We start from the raw sequence: 24,182 nt of genomic DNA, 5'->3' as shown, positions 1-24,182 counted from the left end.
TTTCCCTGGAAAGTCATCTGGCCCTGGACTTTTGTTTGTTGGGAGATTTTTTTATGACTGATCCAATTTCTTTGCTGGTTATGGGGACATACCATTATTTTTGAAATATGTTTTCTCTGGTTATAGAATTCTCAATTGGCAGGTTTTTGTTTTTATTTCATTGTGTGTTCTTTCAACACATGAAAATATTTCTCCACTGCATTTTGGCTATGATTTTTTGTCACTGGGAAGTCAATCTAAATGTTGCTTCTTTAAAGGTAATCTTTTGTTTTGTACCTCCTTTTAAAATTTTGTGTCTTTGGATTTCTGTAGTTTCACTATGATGAGTTTAGGTATAGATTTGACTTAATTTATACTACTTGAGGTATTGTTATTGTAATGGTATATGTTACTGTAGATTCGTTTCTTTAATATGTTCTAGAAAATTCTTAGCCATTGTTTCCTCAAAATATTACTCCAGTTTTCTTCCTCTTCTCTCCTTTTGGGAAATACCAGAAATTCTGTTGCTGTGTAATAGGATGTGTGCATTTTTAACTGCTAAATTGTTCTCCAAAATGGTCATACTATTCTATAGTCCTATAAGCAAAGTGTTGTCTATTTCTCCATATCTTTTTGTTACCATTAGACTTAAATTTTTGCTAATCTCATGTACATGAAATTGTATTCATTCTTATTTTAGTTTTCATTGTGTTGCTTACTAAGGTTAAACATCTCATATATTTATTGATCTTTTGATTTCTCTTTTGTGAATATATTGCTGCTCATATATCTTTCCTTTTTTTGGTGAGTGGACATTTAACTGCTCTTTCTTTCTTTCTTTTTTATCTGTTAATATATCTATAGTTTCTGGAATGAATTTGGGTAACACATTTTGTGATAAAGTTGAATGAAATCTATTGAGTTGTTTTTCTCTCATTGTATTGAGTTCTTTATCTATATTGATAATAATCCTCTGTTACTTATTCCATTATTAAACTTGCTTATTGCTTTGGTAATACTTTACTTTTTTATTTTTATTTTTATTTTTAAATTTTTTTTAAAAGATTTTCTTTATTTGAGAGAGAGAGAATGAGAGAGAAAGCACATGAGAGCGGGGAGGGTCAGAGGGAGAAGCAGACTCCCCGCCAAGCAGGGAGCCCGATGCGGGACTCGATCCAGGGACTCCAGGATCATGACCTGAGCCGAAGGCAGTCGCTTAACCAACTGAGCCACCCAGGCGCCTAATACTTTACTTTTTTAATTACTACAGCTTTATAATATGTCTTGACAAATGGTAGAACAAATCCTCTCCCCTCCTTGTTGTTTTTAAAACTTGACTCAATTATTTTTGGTCCTTTATCCTCTTTGTGAATTTTAAAATTAACTTTATATAGTCATGAAAAAAGGCCATTGGTAGTCATCTTGGAATTATAGTGGATTTATAGATTACTTTGGGAAGAATTTATGTCTTTATATATGAAATTTGTATCAATAACATATAGGTGGTAAATTGGATAAATTTTCATTATTTTCTTTATAAAGTTGTTGAATTTTCTGAGTTAAACAGAAATGATACTTCAATTTTTGCTATTATTGTGACTAGATCTTGTAAAATTATATTTTGTAATTGGTTGTTGCTGCTATATAAACATGCTACTGAATTTTAATTATTAATTTTATGTTAAGCAACATGAGTACATTTTCTTATTGTAATAATTTGTAATTTCTCTTTGATTTTCTATATAGTTTTCTAATAGGTATACTTACAAAAATTTTTAATTCTTGCATTTAATCTTTTGTATCTTGTTATGTTGTGTTTTTCAATTGGAAATAGAGATATTCATATTCTATTCCTAACTTTAAAGAAAATGCTTCAATCATTTTGCCATTATGTGTGATGTTAGTTCTAGGTTTTTGGTACATACTTGTTGTTGAGCTAAGGAAATTCCCCTTTGTTCTTAGTTTATCATGAGATTTTTTTCCTTTTTTAAAGTAATGAAGTTTGTTGAATTTTATTGAAGATTTTTTCTATCAGAAGAATATTATTTGTCAAATTATATTAATAGATTTTCTAGACTATCTTTTCATTGCTGACATAAATCTTACTTTGTTTTCATTTCTTAAAAATACACAGTTGATTTCAGTTTACTGGTATTTTATGACTTTTTATACATTAATTTTTATGAATGAAGTTGGCATATGTCTCTCCATTCTCTTACCATCTTTGTTCAGTTTTAGTTTGACTGTCATACTAGATTTCTATAATGAATTAGAGATATACCCTTTTATATACTCTTAGATAGGTTATACAAATTTGGAAATAACACTTTCTAGAATGTTTCTAAAAGTCCCTAGCAAACCCCTGTCTGGTGCTTTTTATTTGAGTGGATCTTTAATGATTTTCTCTCTTACTTTTTATCACTTAATAGATCTATATTTTTGAGCCACTCTAGGTAACATATTCAGTGATGAAGTTGAATGAAAAAATTTCAAATGTATTCATAAAGTTGTGTGTAAATTTTTTTAGTATTTTAAAAATATAACTATATTTCTATTTTTAGTTGATGTTATTTAACTTTATCTTTTCTCTTTATTAATATTAACTGAGATGTCTCTCTCTCTGCCTTCCTGCCTTCCCTTCTTCTCCTACTCCCCCCCTTCGTCTCCCTTTCCTCCTCCTCCTTCTTCCTTTTCCTCTTCTTCTTCCTCTTCATTTTCTTCCTCTTCTTGAATTCCTCAAATTTTATTTGTGATATATTTGACTTAATGAAATCTAAAGTCTATTAATATCTTTATTTATCCAAAACAATATAAAGATGTTTAACTCTATATATGATTACTCTTTCATGTTGCTCATGTTATTGTGTATATTACTTTATTTTCTCTTGTTTTTAACAGCACAAACTCAATTATTACAGCTATTATTTTTTTAGTTTCAGTCACCAGTAATTACTTAGATCTAACTCCATATTTGCTGTTTTTACTTTTTATATTTCACATCTGCCTTCTGGTGAAGTTCCCTTGTTACTTTTGCCTTCATGCAAATATCTATTAGTGGCAAAATTTCTTGGTCTCTGTTTATAAAACAGTATTGTTATGTTGTACTTATACTTGAATTATAGTTTAGCTGGGTACATAATTTTAGGTCGATATTATTTGAAAATACTGTTTTATTCATTTCCTGTTTCTGGTGTTTCTGATGAGACATCTAATAATATAATTGTCACTTCTCTTAATTGTCATTCCTGTTTTTAAAATTTTTCCTTTTATCTTAAATGTTTTTCAGCTTTAATTTAATGCAAATGCTTATTTTTATTTAGTAAAAAGAAAAAAATACTTGAAATTTGGTGTGCTCCTTCATCCTAAAGATTCTTGTCTTAAGTCCTGGAAGGACATCAATATCTGATTTTTTTTGTCTTTTGAATAATGGGTTTCTCTTTAATTTCTCCTTCTAGATTTACTATTATATATAATTTGGGTCTTCATATTACAACATTTGTATCTCTTAAAATCATAGTTATATATTTTCTCTCTTTAAATTTCTATTGCTGGGAAGCCTGGGTAGCTTAGTTGGTTAAGTGTCTGCCTTTGGCTCAGGTCATGATCCCAAGGTCCTGGGACTGAGTCCCACATTGGGCTCTTTGCTCAGTGGGGAGCCTGCTTCTCCCTCTGCCTGTAGCTCCCCTTGCTTGTGCATGTTCTCTCTCTCTATCTGATAAATAAATAAATAAAATCTTAAAAAAAATAAATTTCTATTGTATGTGGGTTTGTTATTTCTCCAACTTATCTTCCTTTTGATTAAAATTTACAAATTCTTTTTCTTTCTCAATCATTTATTTACTACTATGTTTAACTTGCATCCATGGATATATAATTTCAATGACCTTTTGTCATGTGTAAAAGGTCAATTTAATCACTTTAAAAATCATTCTTTTTTGTTCTGTTTTTTTCCTCTTTAATTATTTTAAATAACCAATTTTATATATTCTTTCAGATTCTTCCACTATTCCTTCTTATGGTACCAGCTTTCCCATTTGTTATATTGGTTTATTGTACCTCATGCTATTTTTTTTTTCTTTCTTTCTTTCTTTTTTTCAGTCCTTTTATGGTTTATTCCCCCCTCCGTGTGTGTGTGTGTGTGTGTATTCATCTTCAACAGAGGGTCATTTGTTTTTATTTCTGTTTTCTCCCTCTGTAGGGAGTTCAAGCAGTCTGAATTGTGAGATATTCTTACAGAACAGTGTTTAACGTACTTCCTGACAGTAGGGACTTTTTGACCATTATTCTAGACTTATTTCTTGGCCAAAGATTCTTGCAATTTGGACCTCACACCTTCTTTTTAGGTCTGACAGCTTAAGATTTATATTTCTCACAGGTGACACATCTTTTCTCCACACCCAGAACTTAGAGGAAGTAGAAACATTCCTTGCTATTTCTCCAAATAAGTACGGTGTCTTTTTTGTATGGTTTGGTCAGTCCTTCGAGGATCTCAATTTTATCCATATGTTTCAGTTTTATCTCCTTTCTCAGGGCAGCGCTGCCCATGCCTGGGCCTTAAAAACCAATGTGAAATCCTCTTGACATCTACAACCAGGCCCTGGTTTTAGATGTACCACCCCCCACCTCCGCACCCAAGGCTATTAGGATATCAGCTAGAACTAGCTGTTTTGCTTTGAGTTTTATCTTTGTTCCTGCCATTTGAACATTTCCATTTTTCTTTTTATTATCATGTATGTATGTATATGTAAATATATATACATTCCATATTTATAGCTTCATAGGATGGGGTTTTTACTACTGTTTCTATGTGTTTATATCAAAGAAGTGTCCACCTCAGTTCTGTCTACAATATTTTCAGAACTGGGTCTTTTGAGCATTTTATTGGCTGATAGCACATACCACTTCCTTCCTTGTTTCAAGTATATATATATATATATATATATATATTATTTGTACCTACTGGGATTTAAACATTCTTGAAGATGAAGCTTTATCTAATTTTATTTTGCATCCCTGATGATCACCTCTAATGACAGAAGGTACTTATAAATATTCAATAAAAAAATCTCCCTAATTCTAAGGTAGTTAAATTCTTTATAGTCTTTGTTTAATCTACTCTGTTCATATTAGTCTTTGTTTTTTTTCTTTTTTTTTGTTCATATTAGTCTTAAGTGTTCTATTATATCTCTTGAAATAATGAGTATCTTTAACTTGAAAACTTACTGAAATATGCTGTTACTTAATTTTTCTGCAAGTTTGTGTTTTATCTTCCCTGTGATACTTTTTTGATGTTTTCTATTGATTTTTTATCTCTGTATCCCCAAGGATACATTACACATAGCAGTTACTTAAAAAATTATTTGCTTGCTTGTTTGTTTTGGCTAGGTGCAAACTAAAGTTTGATACGCTTTATGATATCTTCTATTTAACTACATTTCTCTCTATATCTAAGTTGTTGCTTGGTCAGCATTTTTAATATGATTTTCTGAGAAATTAGTTTATATCTCATAAATAACTTGTTGGTTTGTATTTCTAGCAAGCCAAAGCATGGTACTTGTTTCTTAGTACTTAATGTGATATTAAATGATGGTGGGTTCTCTGCAGTGTATGATTAATATCAAGCTGTTTTGTCCAAGTATTTAAAAAATTGGTTTGAGTTGCCTTTATAACACAATTTTTAAAGTTTGCATGAGTTTATATTTTTAAGGATTAATTTACCTATTTCCTTTCCTTAGTTCAAATATCCATAAATAATTTTGAGAAAAATACTTTTTGTAAATTTTACATCATTTTGTATGACTGGCTAAATATAAAAATGTACTATACCAGTGATAATCCCCTGGATCTGTATTTTTTATTCTTTATCTGTATTTTATAGTGTTTCTGGTTTTGTGATAAGTTTTTAATCTACTTGATTAACGTTTAAATTATTTTTTTGCCTGTGATAATGCTGTTTCTGATTTTATTCATCTTGTAGCTATCAAAGTGCTGATCATGTTTATTGACATAGTTACTGGAGTTTGCTATAGGATTCCATAGGAAAGACTATAGACCCTTGCTTTTGTAATGAGTTTTCCACAGTTATTTGTAGTTTATAATATAGTAACTAAAATTTGTGTTCATATGGCAGGGAAATTACTTTATATGCCAAATTATATTGCTCTTTTCTATGTAATACAAGTAATATGGTATGGTAATACCATATGGTAATCATATGGTAAGATGAGAAAAGTAAGATTTCAAATAGTGTTTTGCTTTTCGTGAAGAGGGGAGGATTTAAAACAGTTGATGAGAAATTATTCTAAAAATGTTGAAGGAAATATAAGTCTTTACTTTGATTAACAAATATTATTATTTGTCAGTATTTTTGGCATGCTGTAAATAACTCATCTTCCAATAATTCATTTGAGTAATTAAATTTAGATTGCAAATTTTTCTTTTCAAATATTTTGACTCTTATCTCTTTGCTTTTCTATTGTATCTTAATTGGTGTGGTCTCTATAAATGGACAATAAATTATATATCTTTGTTATAGAGATCAGTGAATAGAACTTGGTATTCATCCCAGATAGAATTATGATTGAATGTATTTGCAAGATTAAAGCACTGAATTTACTTTTTTCTAATTAAAGGCAATTAAAAAATTTCCAGACACAAATAAAAGACAATGAATTGAGGAATAAGTGTAGGAACAAGTCCATTTGCAGGTGAAAAGATGTGCCTTTGAAGCAGAACCAGCTGTATTTTCATTGAAAGAATAACAGTTTAGGAAGCTTTTCTGCATGTGCTTGCTTGATAGCATAATGTACTCATAAGCAGCTTATGCAGTATTCAGAAAATAACAGTGCATTAATTTTTAAAGCAGCAAAGGCAGAGGAAGAGCAGTACTGCCACATGATGATAATGAGTGTGGCTAGTGTAATGTCGACTGTTGAGAAAGAAAAAAACAGCAAGCTTCTGAAAAATGAACATTTATAAAACAATAACCAGATATTCACATGATAATGAGCTTAGACAGCAATATCAACAAAGGGCAAAGATGCAGTCTTGTTTCTGGACAAAGTAAAGGAATTGAAAAGCAAAAAGCCAAAAGCAGTTAAGTAATCTATTCTTTCATTAAACTAAGAAAACTCAGTGAAACTATGGCATAGTTAAAGCCATGTCTTTAAATATGAAATAATTTATGACATAAAATAGGTTTTTATGTTGAATTAAATAGAGCATATAAATTATTCTATTCTTTTCTAAATTAGTGTAATATGAAGAACAGTATATGACAATATTAAGGTACCAAAATATTTATGATTTTTATTAAGTATGTTTTTGTACTACTTGTGATTTTTTATAGAAATTGTGCCCATGCTAGAGTTAAATGTATTTTAACATACTGAATAAGAAAGGAAACTTTAACACAGATAATAGCTACTGATTAGAAATTATAACTGAAAATAACTTTTTAAATTATTCTATTTCTTTTTTTTTTTTTAAAGATTTTATTTATTTATTTGACAGAGAGAGACACAGCGAGAGAGGGAACACAAGCAGGGGGAGTGGGAGAGGGAGAAGCAGGCTCTCCTCCGAGCAGGGAGCCCGATGCGGGGCTCGATCCCAGGACCCTGGGATCATGACCTGAGCCGAAGGCAGATGCTTAACGACTGAGCCACCCAGGCGCCCCAAATTATTCTATTTCAAAAGCAGATACTACACAGATTGTCTGCAAAGTATATATAAATAAAAATTATGAATATGTGTGGAGTCATCTTTACTAACAAAAAATCCAGGTGTAATTCAAAAATTATTTTGCATCAATGTTTACTTTTTAGTTATGATTTTGCTTTTACTTGATATTCATAACCCCTGTTTAAGACTTGGAGCAAGAAATTCTGTTGATTATGTACCATTAGTTTTCAAGTATATATTTTCAATCTATATTTGACAGGAGAAACAGAGACAGGCTAGTTTGATTTGTTAAAGTTGCTGGAATTTGGAACTAGACACATATTATTAGGTGAATCTTACTCCTCTGTAATTGGAAGAAACTTGATAATTTTTTTGACTTTAGGAATGATTAAAATGATCCCAAGGTAAAGTATCCATACTGCTTTGCTTTTCATTTTGTAAAAATGTGAACCAGAGCAGGAAATAGCTATGATTCTAGAGTGAAAAAAGAAATACAAACTGGTGGTGGCAACTCCTTCAGAGTCAAGATTGGAGTTCAAGTCAATCTCAACTGAACTCATTCTTCTCTTATCTCCTAGAATAAGTAAAAAATCCATTAATCTCTTGCTCTCTCTCCCTCTCCCTCCACCCATCTTATTTTCACATTATTTCAGGTTGGATTTCTGCCCTTTATCATTAAAATAATCTTGAAAGGATCCAGCAACTACCCACATATTTTCCAACCAAGCCTGGGACTACTGTTCTCTAAGTCCAGGATCTTCAATGATATATATATATATCATGGATATATATTATATATATGTAATATATATCAGGTTACCATTCTCAGTTCTCTAGCTGGTTGTAGTAGTTGTAATTTAAGACCTACCTCCTTCAAAATTCATTCTGGATCTTGTCCCTAGCAAGCATCATAGTTTGATGAGCGCTTTGTCTTTAGTGTGTAGCCCACATCTTTATTCCTGAAGGTTCTAGGTGATTCTTCTATTTATAAAGTTATATAGAAATGTCATGAAATTTTATTATTGGTCATAATAATGAGATTACCTCAGGAGATCCCTAACATCTTTCCATAATTCTTTTGGCCTTCACTATGTATTAACAAATCATTTTGTCCTTGATAACCAGCATCAATTACCCCAGCCGATACTGTGATTCTCCATGTTGCCTGTTTACCTATAGGCATAAATAATCCAAACTGACCAGGTGGCAGATTCGATATCCAGTTCAGGAAAACTAATATTATGCCTTTCTTAAGTTACCTCTTTTCCTAAGTAAAATGCACAAGAAAATGTACTACTCAAACTTTGGCCACTGGGAGGATTTCCTTTATAGGTTGTATTTTAGAGGATAGCAGTCTACTTCCAGCTGGTGTCAGCATGTTATAAAGAACCATCTATAAACATTTTTTTTTTTTACTGCTAAAATGGTACACCCAATTTTATGGTTTGTTGAATTAGATAACCTCCAATTCATAACTGGTAGCTCTGGCCAGATGGTCCCTGAGTCTTATGACCAGGTAGTCAGTCTCCATCAGAGCTTGGTAGCAATCCAGGAATTGTTTCTTAGCAGCTGTTACCTGCTGAAGGATGTATGGCACTGTTCCAAAACCCTAGAGACTGCCACTTCTTTTTGGGGGGGACCTGCTAAAGGCTTATTTCTATGTCACAGCTAAAAGCACTTCAAGCTTCATTTATTCTGCCATGTCTAAGAGGTAGAGTAGCTTGCACAGCAATCTACTGGAGAACCTTTTGTGTCCCATGCCCCACACAGCACTAGCTGCTTTTCAGGTTCTCTACATATATAAAATATGTATGCAGATTTTAAAAACACAATTATAGTATGGGCAGCCATGTATCCATCATCCAGGTTAAAAATTAGATGTATACCAGTACCTTAGAACCCTATTTATGTCCCTTCTCAATGGCAGCACTCTCTAAGCCTCTGAGAGATAAACCACTATCTTGATTTTGTAATAATTCTGTTTATGAGTTTTCCACCTAGATATGTGTCAAACAATCTATTGGTTTGTTTTTGAATTTTATATAAATGAAATCATACCATATATGTTGTTACATAATTTGCTCCTATTGAACATCATGTTTTAGAGTTTTATTCTTATTTATGAAATTTGATAATAGTTTATTCATGTTTTATGCTTTATAGCATTTCATTGTATGTGTATACTAGTATTTTTCTGTCTTTCTCCTGGTTTTGACATTGGATCATTCTGTTTCTTTTTTTCTATGAATGTTATTATAAGCATTCATTGCACATTTTTGGACATGTCTGTTCTTTGGTCATACGTACAAGAGTTTCTCTCTAATATATACCTAGCAGAAGAATGTTGACTCATAGATCATAGAAGAATGTTATTAAGTAAGCTGGTAAGTTAGACCTATGTACCTTTATTAATGGTAGATATAGTGTGAAGTACAGCAAGTTGGACTTTTCTTCTTGGAAACAATCCTGACATGCTCTAAATCAATGGACCTCCATGAATCAGATTTAGATGGCAAGTTTCTGTATTTAACAGAATATTCTCTCATCTCCCTCTTATCCATGTATTTGAATGAGGCATCTCAGGCAGTTTTCATGTCTTCTCCAAGCCTTACATCATATCATTGTTATTGTGATATATTGTATGGTAGTGAGGCAGTTAAATTCTCTTGGACTGAGACCATAGCACTGAGATAGACAGTTGTTCTAGTTCTTGAGCAGGACTATAAGTATACTGCTGTCCTCTTCCAGTAAAGGCAGATAGTCTCTTGTACCTGTGATTAGAACCTAGAAAAAAACATTGGCTAGTATAGTTAGCTATTTGTGACCATGTATAAAGGACTTTTATATTCTGCTACTATAAGAACAATAAGAAAATTCTACCATAAGTTTGAATTTAATATAGTGCTCAGTTAGTCTCTCAAGACCAACTAGCCACAGTGAGAAAATAAATAGGTCTCTGGAAATAAACAGTGTGACTGTATATTTAGTTTTGATGATATAGTGAATCTCTGAAACTTTTCCAGGAATGTACATTCCCTTTGATTTATCATTTTAGTAAGGAAGGGGAGTAATATTTCTACCTCACTTTTACTTTCAAAATAGCTCTCACAGCACATATCAGGGAACCAAGCTGAAGATCCTGCCTATCATTTTAACCCATACACCTGGAAACGGTTAGTGTTCATAGGGTCTGTTCTGGACCTCTGAGCCTACCATCAGGAATACAACTTTTTAATTTTAAATTTATTTTTTTAATTGAATAAATTTGGCATGTGACATTGTATAAGTTTAAGGTATACGATGTATTACTTTGATACATTTATGTATTATGATTGCTGATGTAACAGCATATGATTGCTTATGTAATGTGATGTATCACATTACATAATTAAAGTATAACATTTTTGTCTATATTCATTATACTGTGCATTAGATCTCTATGGCTTATTTATTACTTTTTTTTTTAAAGATTTTATTTATTTGACAGAGAGAGACACAGCGAGACAGGGAACACAAGCAGGGGGAGTGGGAGAGGGAGAAGCAGGCTTCCCGCTGAGCAGGGAACCTGACGGGTCTCGATCCCAGGACTCTGGGATCATGACCTGAGCAGAAGGCAAGACACTTAACGACTGAGCCACCCAGATGCCCCTTATTTCTACTTGTTACAAGTTTATACTCTTAAACAGCATCACTCCTTTCCCTCTCCTCCACTCATCCCCTGGTAGCTACCATTCTACTGTTTTTTTTTAAACAGGTTTGACTTTTTTAGATTCCACATATAAGTGATGTCATACAGTATTTGTCACCTCTATCTGACTTACTTGATTTTTTTTTTTTAAAGATTTTATTTATTTATTTGAGAGAGAATGAGAGAGAGCACATGGTGGGGGGGGGTCAGAGGGAGAAGCAGACTCCCTGCCGAGCAGGGAGCCCGATGCGGGACTCGATCCCGGGACTCCAGGATCATGACCTGAGCCGAAGGCAGTCGCTTAACCAACTGAGCCACCCAGGCGCCCTGACTTACTTGATTTAGCATAATGTTCTCAAGACCCATACATGTTATGTATAGCAAATGGGAAGATATCGTTCTTTCTCATAGCTGAACAATATTCCATTGTGTATATTTACCACATCTTTTTTAATTCATTTATCCATTGATGGGCATTCAGGTTGTTTTCATATCTTGGCTGTTGTGACTAATGCTCTGATAAACATGGGAATGAGTATATCTCATTGAAATCATGATTTCATTTTTTGGGTATATAACCAGAAGAGGAATTGCTGGATCATGTGATACATCTTTTTTTTTTTTAAATTTTTGAGAACCCTTCATATTGTTTTTCATAGTGGTTGGAACAATTTACGTTACCACCAAAAATGCATAAGGGTTCTCTTTCACCACATTTTTAAAAAAATTTTTACTCCAGTGTAGTTAACATACAGTGTTATATTAATTTCAGGTATATAGTATAGTGATCCAACAATTCCATATATTACTCAGTGCTTATCAAAATGAGAGTACTCTTAATTCCTTTCACCACATTCTTGCCAGCTCCTGTTGTCTCTTGTCTTTCTGGTTATAGCAATTCTAACAAGCATGAGGTGATAGCTCATAGTTGTTTTTGTTTGCATTTTCCTGATTAGTGATGTTGAGCATCTTTTCATGTGTCTGTTGGCCATTTTGATGTTCTCTTTGGAAAAATTTTTATTTAGTTCTGCCCAATTTTTATTGGATTGTTTGGGGTTTTTGTTATTAAGTTGGCTGGGTTCTTTATATATTTTGGAATTAACCCATTATCCAATATATAGTTTGCAAAAATTTTCTTCCACTCTATAGTTTGTCATTTCATCTCATTTCTTTTGCCATGCAGAAGCTTTTTTTTTTTTTTAAGGTTTTATCTATTTGACACAGAGGGAGAGAGAGAGAGAACAAGTAGGGGGAGCAAGCAGAGGAAGAGGGAGAAGCAGGCTCCTTGCTGAGCAGCGAGTCCAATGTGGGGCTCAATCCCAATACCCTGGGATCATGATCTGAGAGCCAAAGGCAGATGCTTAACCGACTGAGCCACCAGGTGCTCCTGTGTAGAAGCTCTTGATTAATGTAGACACATTTGTTGAGTTTTGCTTTCGTTGTTTGTGTTTTGGTATTATGTTAAAAAAAAAAAAATCATTGTCAAGGCCAATATTGACAAATATCTTCCCTAAGTTTTCTTCTACAGTTTTATAGTGTCAAGTCTTACGTTTAAGTCTTTGATCCATTTTGAGTTAATTTTTGTGAGTGCTGTAAGATAGTGATCCAGTTTTATTGTTCTGCATATGTTTCTCTGGTTTTCTCAGCACCATTTGTTGAAGAAACTATCCTTTCCATATTGAGTATTCTTGGCAAATACTAGTTGACCAAATACACTGAGATTTAATTCTGGGCTCTCTATTCTGTTCCATTGGTTGATGTGTCTGTTTTTGTGCCAGTATCATACTGTTTTTATTACTGTGGCTTTATACTACAATTTGAAATTGAGAAGCATGATGCCTCTGGCTTTGTTCTTTTTTCTCAGGACTGCTTTAGCTATTTAGGGTCTTCTGTGGTTCCACACAAATTTTAGGACTTTTTTCTTCTATTTCTGTGAAGGATGCTTTGGTGTTTTGATAAGGATTGCATTAAATCTGTAGATGGCTTTAGGTAGTATGGCCATTTTAACAATATTAATTCTTCTGATCCATGCATGGGATGTCTTTCCATTTGTTTGTGTCTTCTTCAGTTTCTTTCAGCCAAGTCTTGTAATTTTCATCGTATAGCTATTTTACTTCTTTGCTTAAGTATATTCCTAAGTATTTTATTGTTTTGATGCTGTTGTGAATGGGATAGTTTTCTTTTTCTCAGATGCATCATAATTAGTGTAAAGAAATGCAATTGATTTCTGTACGTTGATTTTGTATCCTGCCACTTTACTAGAGTTGTTGATTCTACATATAAGATTGTATCATCAGCAAATAGAGAGTTTACTTTTTCTTTTCCTGATTTGGATGTCTTTTATTTCTCTGTCATGCCTAATTGCACTAGCTAGGACTTTCAATATTGTATTGAATAGGAGTGGTGAGAATAGGCATCCTTGTCTTATTCCTAATATTAGAGGAAATGCTTTCAATTTTTCTCCATTAAGTATAATGTTAGCTGTAGGTTTGTCACATATGTCCTTTATTATGTTGAAGTATGTTTCTTCTATATCCAACTTCTTTTTTTTTTTAAAAGATTTTATTTATTTATTTGACAGAGAGAGACACAGTGAGAGAGGGACACAAGCAGGGGGAGTGGGAGAGGGAGAAGCAGGCTTCCCACAGAGCAGGGAGCCCGATGCGGGGCTCGATCCAGGACCCTGGGATCATGACCTGAGCCGAAGGCAGTCGCTTAACCAACTGAGCCACCCAGGTGCCCTTTCCATTGTTTCTTTCATCTTCTTTTTCTGTCTTTTTAAGTTAGTGGTTTTCTGTGATGATTTGCTTTGTCTCCCGTTTTTGTTTCATGCCTCTCCTCTAAATTTTTGTTTTGTAGTTACTACAAGGTTTGTATAAAAAATTTGATGAATAAAACAGTCTTTTTTTTCTGCTGATAGCAGTTTATCTTCATTTGCTGTAAGGGTTCTGTCATTTCATTCTTCCCCTTTTATATTTTTGATGACACAAATGATCTCTTTTACACTGTGATTTTCTTACCAAGTTGTAGTAGCCATATTTTTCATGTTCTTTTCCTTTTAGCTTTCTGCTATAATTAAGAGTTTAATATATTCTAAAAGAGATTATTTTTTAAAAGAAAAGATTTATTTATATATTTGACAGAGAGAGAGAACTCGAGCAGGGGGAGGGGCAGAGGAAGAGGGAGAGAGAATGCTCAGGTAGACGCCCTCCTGAGTATGGAGCCCCGATGCAAAGCTGATCCCAGGGCCCTGAGATCATGACCTGAGCTGAAATCAAGAGTCGAGACACTCAACGAACTGAATCACCCAGGTGCCCCTATTTTAAAAAAGATTCTAAATCTAATTCTGACTGACTTATCACCTTAATCAGTTTTATGTCCTTTTGTCTTTTCTTTTCAGCTTGAAGTGCTTATTTCAACACTTCTTATATGGCAGGTCTAGTAGCAATGAACTTCCTCAACTTTAATTGTCTGGGAAAGCCTTTATTTCTCCTTTATATTTGAAGGATGACTTTGCCAGGGAGGGTATTCTTGGGTGGCAGTTTTTATCTTTCAATATTTTAAATATATCGTTCCATTGTCTCCTGACCTGTAGAGTTTTTGCTGAGAAATCTACTCATAATCTAACAGGCATTCCTTGGTGGGTTACTGTCTTTTTTTCCCTGGCTGTCATTAAAATTCTTTTCATTGACTTTCAGCAGTTTTAATAAAATGTGTCTTGGAGTTTTTTTTTTGCATTGAGTAATAAGGTGTTCTATAAGCTTCATGGAATTATATCCATTTCCTTCCCAGATTTGGGAAGTTCTCAGCTATTCCTTACTTAATTAAACTCTCTGCCCTCTTTTCCCTCTCTTCTTCTGAAATATCCATTATTTTTACATTGGCTTTTCTAATGGAGTCTGATAGCTCTTGTAGGATTTCATCACTTTTTAAAAATCTTAGTTCTTTCTCATCTTGTACCTGAATCATTTCTAGATGCCTGTTTTCTAGCTTGTGAATTCTCTCTTCCATCTGATCTGCTGTACTTACATGCATTCTAATACATTCTTTATCTCATTTATTGAATTCTTTACCTCCAGAATTTCTGTTTGGTTCTTATTTAGAATTTCAATCTTTTTGGTAAAGTACTCCTTTTGTTTGTTAATTTTATTCCTGAAATCTTTTTATGGCCTTTCTGAGTTTTCTTGTAGCTCATTGAATGTCTTCATTACAGCTATTTTGAATTCTTTTATCCATTAGATTGCAAAATTCCATATCTTTGGGTTCAGTTGCAGGGAAATTGTCATTTTCTTTTAGTGATATATTATCATGATTTCTCATTTTTGATGAAAAGTGCTTCTGAAAATAGTGCCCACCTTTCTTGTTTAGTCAAGATTTTGTTTAATGTGATTCTAATAGTTCAACAGGTTGGTAATTAGGAGCCTTCCTTTTTGCCTTCCAGAAGGTAGTGGCATAGCATAATCTTTTGGTTTTTCTTATCAGAGCTGACTTTGTGCTAAGGTTGGGAGTCCAGGCATTAAAAAAAAAAAAAAAAAAAGGCTGGTGGCAGAGTGGTGGTAGGTGTGTATTTAGCTCTTGGGGCTGTGGGTGTGTCCACAGCTCTATTGAGGGTTCCATGATTGTGGAAGAAAGATTCCCAGAGGAATGTGGCTGATTCTATTGCCAGAACCCTGAGGCAGACAGCAGGAGACACTTTCCTTCAGTTCTTTTTGTCTGTCTACTTCCCTCCTAAGAGAGAGCAATGGATTCCCCAGCTGCAAAACACAAAACTGGGCAGACCCCATTTACCACCTTCACCCTCCACCTCTTCTGCCAGAAAGATTGTGCTGGCCCATAGCCAAACCTGCAGCAGTCTTCTCTGCAGCTGCCACCTCTGGTGCAACTCCCCTTGCTCCACTGCCCCCTCTGCTATCCAGTCCACCCACTTTTGGGTGCATGAATAAATGGGTCTCTTGAGTGTCCTGGTATGTGCTGCAGAGGGGCTTTTCTTTGGTTATGGATGTCTAATTAGTTGTAAATGAAAGGGCAAGGAAAAAAGGAACAACTTATGCTGCCATGATGCTGGCCTTACTCTCGTACTTTTATTTTATTACCTATAAAGCTCTTTTTCTGACTTGAGAGACTGCAGTGACATTTTGGCCCTCTAAGCATTCATGTTTCTTGAGTCTTTGCACTTTGATTTTCCCAGTATTTGGAATTGCTTCTACCAGATATCAACATGACTTCCTCCCTAAAGTCATCTAAGTATCTGGTCGAGTGACATCAAGTAATAATGCCAAGTGGCATTATCAAGGAAGCCTTCCCTGACCACTCTATCTGAAACAATACTTCTTTCCCTTTTATTTTCTGCCCCTCACCAACTCTGTTTTTCTTTTTAGTGCTTTTTATCACCTGGAAAACTGAACTTTTTTTTTTTTTTTGCTTATTATTTATCTTTTAACAAGGATAATAGGCAATTGGTCTGTTTTGCTCACACTACTGTATATTTAGTAGCTTGAATATTGTTTGTTACATGGTAAGTGCTCAACAAATAATTTTTTATAAAGATTTTAAGTAATCGCCACACCCAATGTGGGACTCAAACTTACAACCCTGAGATCAAGAATCACATGCTCTACTGACTGAGCCAGCCAGGCATTCCCCAGTAAATAGTTTTGAATGAATGAATGAATGAATGAATGAAAGAATTGTTTAGAAAACAATATAAAAATTCTCATGACCATAAGGGAACATTTTCAATTATGCTTAAATAGGTACAAGATTAACTAGGAAAACTTATATTCAGTGATATGTTCTAATGTCACACTATTCTCAGAGGTTCTGGCAATTCTCTCTACTAACCTTAAAAAATAACGACTTACGCAAAAAAAAAAAAAATGACTTATGCAATTAAAATTTTGGATGCAGGTGAAAATAGTAAACTATTATATATATTTTTTCTTACATTTTTCTTGTTTCCTGAGGAAAATTATTAATATTTTGTTACTTGCTAGCCAAAATAACCTTACTTCAGAGATTTTACCTTCTACTCAGTAACTATGTGCATATACTAATAATTTGGGAATCAGTGCTGAGATTAGTTTAAAGAGCAATTTTATCACATATTTTTCTGTGTGAAAATGCAAGTTTTAATATTTCTTAATTTTGAAATGTCTATTTTTCCACATTAAATCCAGATTCATTTTGAAAAAAAAAAAAAAGCTAAAATCTATTACAGAATAAATACTAAAGCCACACATCCTAAGTGTATTTTTGCCTTATGTAAGTTCTTGTAAATCCAGATATTCATATAAAAATAAATTTATTTTATTGTTCTAAGTGTATTATTTAGCTGTATCATTATCGTAATTGGGGAGGACTTTTTCACTTTCTCCCCAAGAACGATCTAGAATTTTATATGCAAAAGGAGTTTTGTAATGAGTAATTCACATTGGCACACTCTCTATTTGTTAAGAATCTCAGATTGATTTGAAGGAATTTTAACTCTCCATGTCATGATTTTTAGAGAAATTTTCTGTTTGGATTGGTAATCTTAGTAATGCAATTATTTAAATGTATTTTCCTTATTAAGAACTATACATAATGGATAATAGAATCTGTATTCTTACCAAGCCATAAAAGCAGTTTCCCATATTATAGAATTTTGTACTAGAATATTAATTTTGCAACTTTAATTTAAACATACAAAGATGGCATTTTATTAGTATAAATAAATCTCATAAGTTTAAATTATATGTAGTTATTTTAGAGAGAATTAGAGAATGTTATGGCTGTTTTGATGGTGGTCATTGAGATTGGGGATTAAGAATGGCATTTGTCATAATGTATCATCCTGAACATTACATGTTTTTCTGTACTTTGTTTTGGTTTCACAATATCAAGAAAATCCTATTATAACATGAATAGTTAAAAATAATAATGTAACTTTTTAATAGTACAGATCTAGCAACTTCAGGATACTCTTCAATTTTTTAAACCAGTCACAAAACTGGAGAGAAGAGTAGTAGGAAATTTTATTTCACAACTAAATCACAGATATTATCTAAAGATAAGTTGTAGTTTTTATCACGAATCTAAAGTTTCAGTAACAAGAGTATAATACTCCTAACTATGCATGTGCCTTTCACATTTTATTGCAAAACTATTAAGCTATAATAACATACATCCAATAGGGACAACAATGTCTTGCCTGGCATTTTTAAGGAAAACACACCTGTGCTACACCAGTCTATTCACTTTTATAATTCTTTCCTTGCTTACTGAATCTCAGTAAGCACATTAGGCTTTGTTGGGTTTTAACTGATCTTAATTCCATCTTTCTCTGCTCATCCTTGCAACTATTGTAGTTGTGAAAAACAGTGCCCTGCAGTCAATGGAGAAGGCAGAATGTGTTTGGAGCTATGCAACACTCCATCCTCAGAAAATTGTCCCTATCTGACCTGTCTGGTAACTCACTGAAAAGCCTCATTCTCAAAACTTGTCCTTATTTGACTAGACTTAGAGCTCACTCTGTGTGAAGAGCCCTCTCCCAGAATTGGACACAGTCAGTGGCAAGTTTTTAACATTGCAACTACTTGAAGCAGCATTACTAGCTGGGACTAGCAGGGGGCTGTCCTAAAAATATTAAAAAACTGGGAATGAGATGTCCGTAGGGTCTTTAAAAATCTCCAACATAGATTTCTGGAAATCTAGAAAGCCACAAGCCTGTGGTTTGCCCAATAAAGACCTGAAAAAGCTGTAAAATTTCTCACTTCTTGCTGACCTTGAGGAAGCTAGCAGGAAGTGAAGGCTAAGACAGGACTAAAAACTCCTGTCAGAGCTTGGAAAATATATACCAACATATAAATATATACCAACATATATACTCCACACAGCTCCCCAGCAAAGCTGGGAGACATTGGTTCAAAGCATTTAAGAGAATATTTGTCCATTCTTTAGATGAACATTAAGCTAAGTGGCTGCATATGACAACAATACAGACTTTACAGAATTAGACCATAAAAGTCATTAAAAAAACCAACAAAAAAACCAACAAAAGAAAAACAAACAGCAGCAACAACATTATAGGGGAGATATGATTTGCAGAGTTGCCACATTACATTATTTGATATGTCCAGTTTCTACAAGAATTATAAAATGCATAAAGAATCAGCAAAGTGTGCTCCATACACAAAAAAGGATAATAGAACTTATTTCTAAGAAAGGTCATATCTTGGACTTACTGAACAGAGACTTTAAGTCAGCCCTTTGAAATATGTTCAAAAAAACCAAAGAAAATCCTGTCTAAAGAATTGAAATATGAGAACAATACCTCACAAAATAAAGCACCTCATTACAGAAATATAAATTATGTGTATTTTAAAAAGCAAATAGAAATTCTGGATTTGGAAAATACAATGATTATAAAAATTTCACTAGAAGGACGTCACAGCAGATGTGAACTGACTGAAGAATCAGGGAACATGAAGAAAAGTTAACTGAGATTTTCTGAGGAACATGAAGAAAAAAGAATGAATGAAGAATGACAAAAAATGAGCAGAGACACAAAGACCTGTAGGGCACCATCCGTCATACCAACCTATGTACAACAATACTTCCAAAATGAGAGGAGAAGAGAGAGGGTCAGAAAGGGTATTTGAAAAAATAATATCCAAAAACTTCCCTAATTTGATGAAACACTTTGATTTTTTTTAGTAGTTTTGCCTTTTTTTAAATTATGTTATGTTAGTCACCATAGAGTTTGATTTTTTTATCCAAGAACCTCAATAAATTTCAAGTAGGATAAACTCAAAGAGATCTACACTGGGCTACATTATAGTCAAACTGTTGAAAGTCAAACATAAAGAATGATTGTTGAAAGCAGCAAGAGAAAAGTAACATATTACATATGATGTGCTGAAAGCAATAGATGGCCAGCCAAGAATTCTATATCCAGCACAACTGTCCTTTAAAAAAGGGAGAAATTAAGATATTTTTGGATAAACAAAACCAGATAATTTGTTAATAGCACACCTGCCCTGCAAGAAACACTAAAGGAAGTCCTTGAGGCTGGAATGGAAGTACACAAGATAGTAAGTCAAATCCATATACAGAAAGCAACAACAGCAAAAACCTAACACCAGTAAAGGTAACCACAGATAAATATAATAGAAGTCTACATATGTTTTCTGTGTGTAACTTTTTTCCTCTCCTTGCTAATTTATGAGATGCTGCTAAAGCAGTACTTCGATGGCAATTTACACCTGTTAAACACTATGTTTATAAAGAGGAAAGATTTCAAATCAATAACCTAACTTTCTGCCTAGACAAGTTAGAATATGAAAAGAGCAAACTAAACCCAAAGCTGAAGAAAAGGAAATAATAAGGATTAAAGTGGAAAAAACATAAAGAGAAAAACAATAAAAAAATAATCAATAAAACCAAAAGTTTGTTTAGAAAGATCAACATGATTGAAAACCTTTAACACTGTTAAAAAAAACCACAGAACACTCAGATTACTAATATCATTAATGAAACAGAGTACTTTACTATCGATCTTAATATAAAATGGATTATAAAGGAATACTATAAACAGTTAGATAATCTAGATAATCTAGATGTAATAATACTAATACAAGTTCTGATACAAAGCTACCAGAACTCTGATCCATTCCTGGTGGGAATATGAAATGTTATAGCCACTCTGGAAAATGGTTTGGTAGTTTCTTACAAAGTTAAATATATACTTACCATATGACTCAGTAGTCCTACTCTAGATAAATTGAAAAATTGTGTTCATGTAAAAACCCATACACCTGTGCTTATAGGTAGCTCTTGTACTTGCCAAATACTATACATAACCGAAAAGCACTTCAGTGAGTGAATGAATAACAAACTCTGGTACCTTTATATAATGGAATATTAATCAACAATAGAGAAGAATGAATCGGTGATTCATACAACTTGGGTAAAACTTAAAGGCCTTATGCTGAATCAAAGAAGCCATTGTCATGTTATTGCCATATTACTGAAAAGACACGGCTATAGAAATGGATAGTAGCTCAGTGGTTGCCAGAAATTATGGCTGGGAGGAGGCGTGGATATGAAAGGATAGCATGGGGAGTTTTTTGAAATAGAATTCTTCTGTACTGTGATTATGGTAGTAGTTACATGAATCTATAGAAGAGCATTAGATTTCATAGAACTGTATACCAAAAGGAAAAAGAAAGTCAATTTCATTGTGATAATTTAAGAATAAAATATAATAAAGTAGTATTATAAGATTATATTAGAGAGAGGAAGCATAAATCACTCAATCAGGAAGCTTGGAGATGGAGAAAAAAAGCTTTTGTTGCTTAAACTATGCCATAGGAAATGAAAATACAGAAATATGATGAATGGTGTCATTAAACAGAGAAACTAAATAATTGAGGCCCCAGATTAGCTTCATAGGCTTGAATTCTCCAGGTTTCTTCTCATATAAAAGGTAATGAGCAATTGTCAAACAGCTACTTTGGTTATTGCATTATTGATATAACCAAAATCAGACCCAACTATGTCTAAGAATCCATCTACATATAAAATCTAGATTATTATATATGTTATATACATACATATATATACATATATGCATGTATATATACATATATATGTATTTTTTTCTAAGTACTCAGAAGTCAGGGGCTTCTGTATTTTACATTTTTTACAATTGTGTAGGCATAGGTATCCTTCTTGAAGCCATAAAAAATTTAAATGTTGAAAACTTCTTTAGGTATAATAGAAATACCTAGTTTTAGTTATAAAGAACAGATGCCCCTGTAAACGTTTTCACTTAATAGACTGAAACCTCGTTTTTCAGTATGTACTTTTGGATATCATAGTTAGCAAGCAGAATGCTAAACTACTGACAGATGCACTATTTGGAAAGTACCAGGTGTAAATAATTTTTAAAACCATCTATTTATTATAAATACAGTTTCAAATGTTCATGTCAACTTTAATATGAATCTAGAGGTATTATTCTCTAAGAGATACAGGGGTTGAATTGAAATGGAACACATTATTTAACCAATAAGTTATATGGCAAGTGAAGTAGAATGATAAATTCTCACTTTAACCTTGGCTCTTATATTATATTATAATATATAATATATATATATATTTGAATCTGTTTTATGGCAGACACATCATCCAGAATAATGCATATGTGTATGTAAAACATTTGGGTTAAGATAATTCTTTTTCCATTTATTTTTTCCCATTGCACCCAGAGATTATTATAGGGTATATATAAGAGAAAACAAGAAATGACTTTTTGGCCTCAGATCTATAATCTTCAAATTTCTCTTTAGATTCTCCTTAGAAATTTGCTTTGTAACCCTGAGTGGAGGCATTTGATGTGTCACCATTTTCATTGTTCTGAACTGTTTGTATCTCAGCAGGAATAATGACATGAATAGTTTGACTGTTGAGATGTGAAATCAAGAGTGAATACTTGTCAAGGCTTTTTCAGCAAAATTAAATGTTGCTAATTTAAAATGGGTCAGAGTAATATTTTTCTGTAGTTTGTTCATTCCACAATTTAAATTTAGATCATTTGATGTACATTTTTACAATTGGTTCATTTCTGGATCATTAAACCTTATCCCATTAAATAATATTTATTAAGCTTCCGCATGTTTGTAGATCCAGAATGACTGCTATATGATATCAGTTAAGGAAATAGCATACACTGGTCTTTAAAAACAAAAAACAAAAAACAAAACACCAATACGTAGCTCTTCAGCCAAACAAACACTTTTATGTGTCTAATGAACACAAATAGAGCATTTCTTCATTACTCGCATCCTTTTGACTAACTTCTCCCTGCCATTTCTAATTCTAAAAATCTATATGGATTTTAAAGGCACTTTTGAATCATTAACAAAGACATTTTATTGCACATTAACTTTTTATGATATACTGTAGTGTAGATCAATTGTGTTCAGATTTATTTCAATGTGAGGAAGATGTGGAACTTAAAGTTGGAAGTTGTATTATTTACATAAAGGAGATATAGAGGTAAGATTTGGAAAGGAACCAATCATGAAGGAAAGGGAGTAAGATAGAAACAAGGCAAACTAAAAGAGAGATTACATGGTTTTATGCTAACTCCCACACAGAGTGATATGCTGTATTTGAGACCCATTGACCCAGTTCTTAGTTAAAAGTTCTTTTGGTTAACAAAAGAGTATATTATTCTAGTCAAAGTTTTTGTTACTCTTGTTTTGTTTTTTGTTATGTTAAATCTATTTTCTTCACAAGTTATGTAACTCATTAGTTACATACAGGTTACACGCAAACTCAGGTTTGTTACTCATTAGTCATCAAATGGTACACAAAAAAGGAAATTTGGTGATGTTAACTAACTTAGTTTTGTTCGTCTTTGGCTGTGAAATGTGGTAGAGAAGATTGGAACTAATATCTAAATGTAGCTTTCCTACATCTTTTATTTAGCCATATTTATTCTGTCCTCTCTTAAGAGCAAAGTTAAAAATGTATTTTTCTAATGAATTCAGTGACTGAAAGTTAAGTATTTACTTAACTTTCCTTAGTTTCTTACAGAAAACTTGAGGATATTCCTCAAATTGATTATTTGGGTATTTTATATATCCCTAATAAAATAAATTTATAAGGAGCTCTTATTCTTCATGTAGGAAGATGAAATTAACTTACCTATTAATGGGATCTTATGTATACTCATTTACCCATTTGTTTCTAAATGCTTCCGAAAGGTTTACTGTCTTTACCTTAAACATCCTACTCTCTAAAATTAGTTTTTATCTTTTTAGCTCTTCACTGCACACCAAATCAAAGA

The 24,182-nt window shown here is 32.8% G+C and overlaps 1 protein-coding gene across 9 annotated transcripts in view; it reads left to right on the top strand.

The window, feature by feature from the left end:
- TRIQK (triple QxxK/R motif containing) overlaps window positions 1-24,182 on the top strand; it is a 111,621-nt gene that overhangs the window by 52,004 nt on the left and 35,435 nt on the right. The gene's annotated exons all lie outside the window — the stretch shown is intronic.

The sequence above is a fragment of the Leptonychotes weddellii genome, chromosome 4 (assembly GCF_054177405.1).
Source record: "Leptonychotes weddellii isolate Sample4059 chromosome 4, ASM5417740v2, whole genome shotgun sequence".
NCBI lineage: Eukaryota > Metazoa > Chordata > Mammalia > Carnivora > Phocidae > Leptonychotes > Leptonychotes weddellii.
Note: the sequence above shows the minus strand (reverse complement) of the source record. Positions and strands in the feature narration are given on the sequence as shown.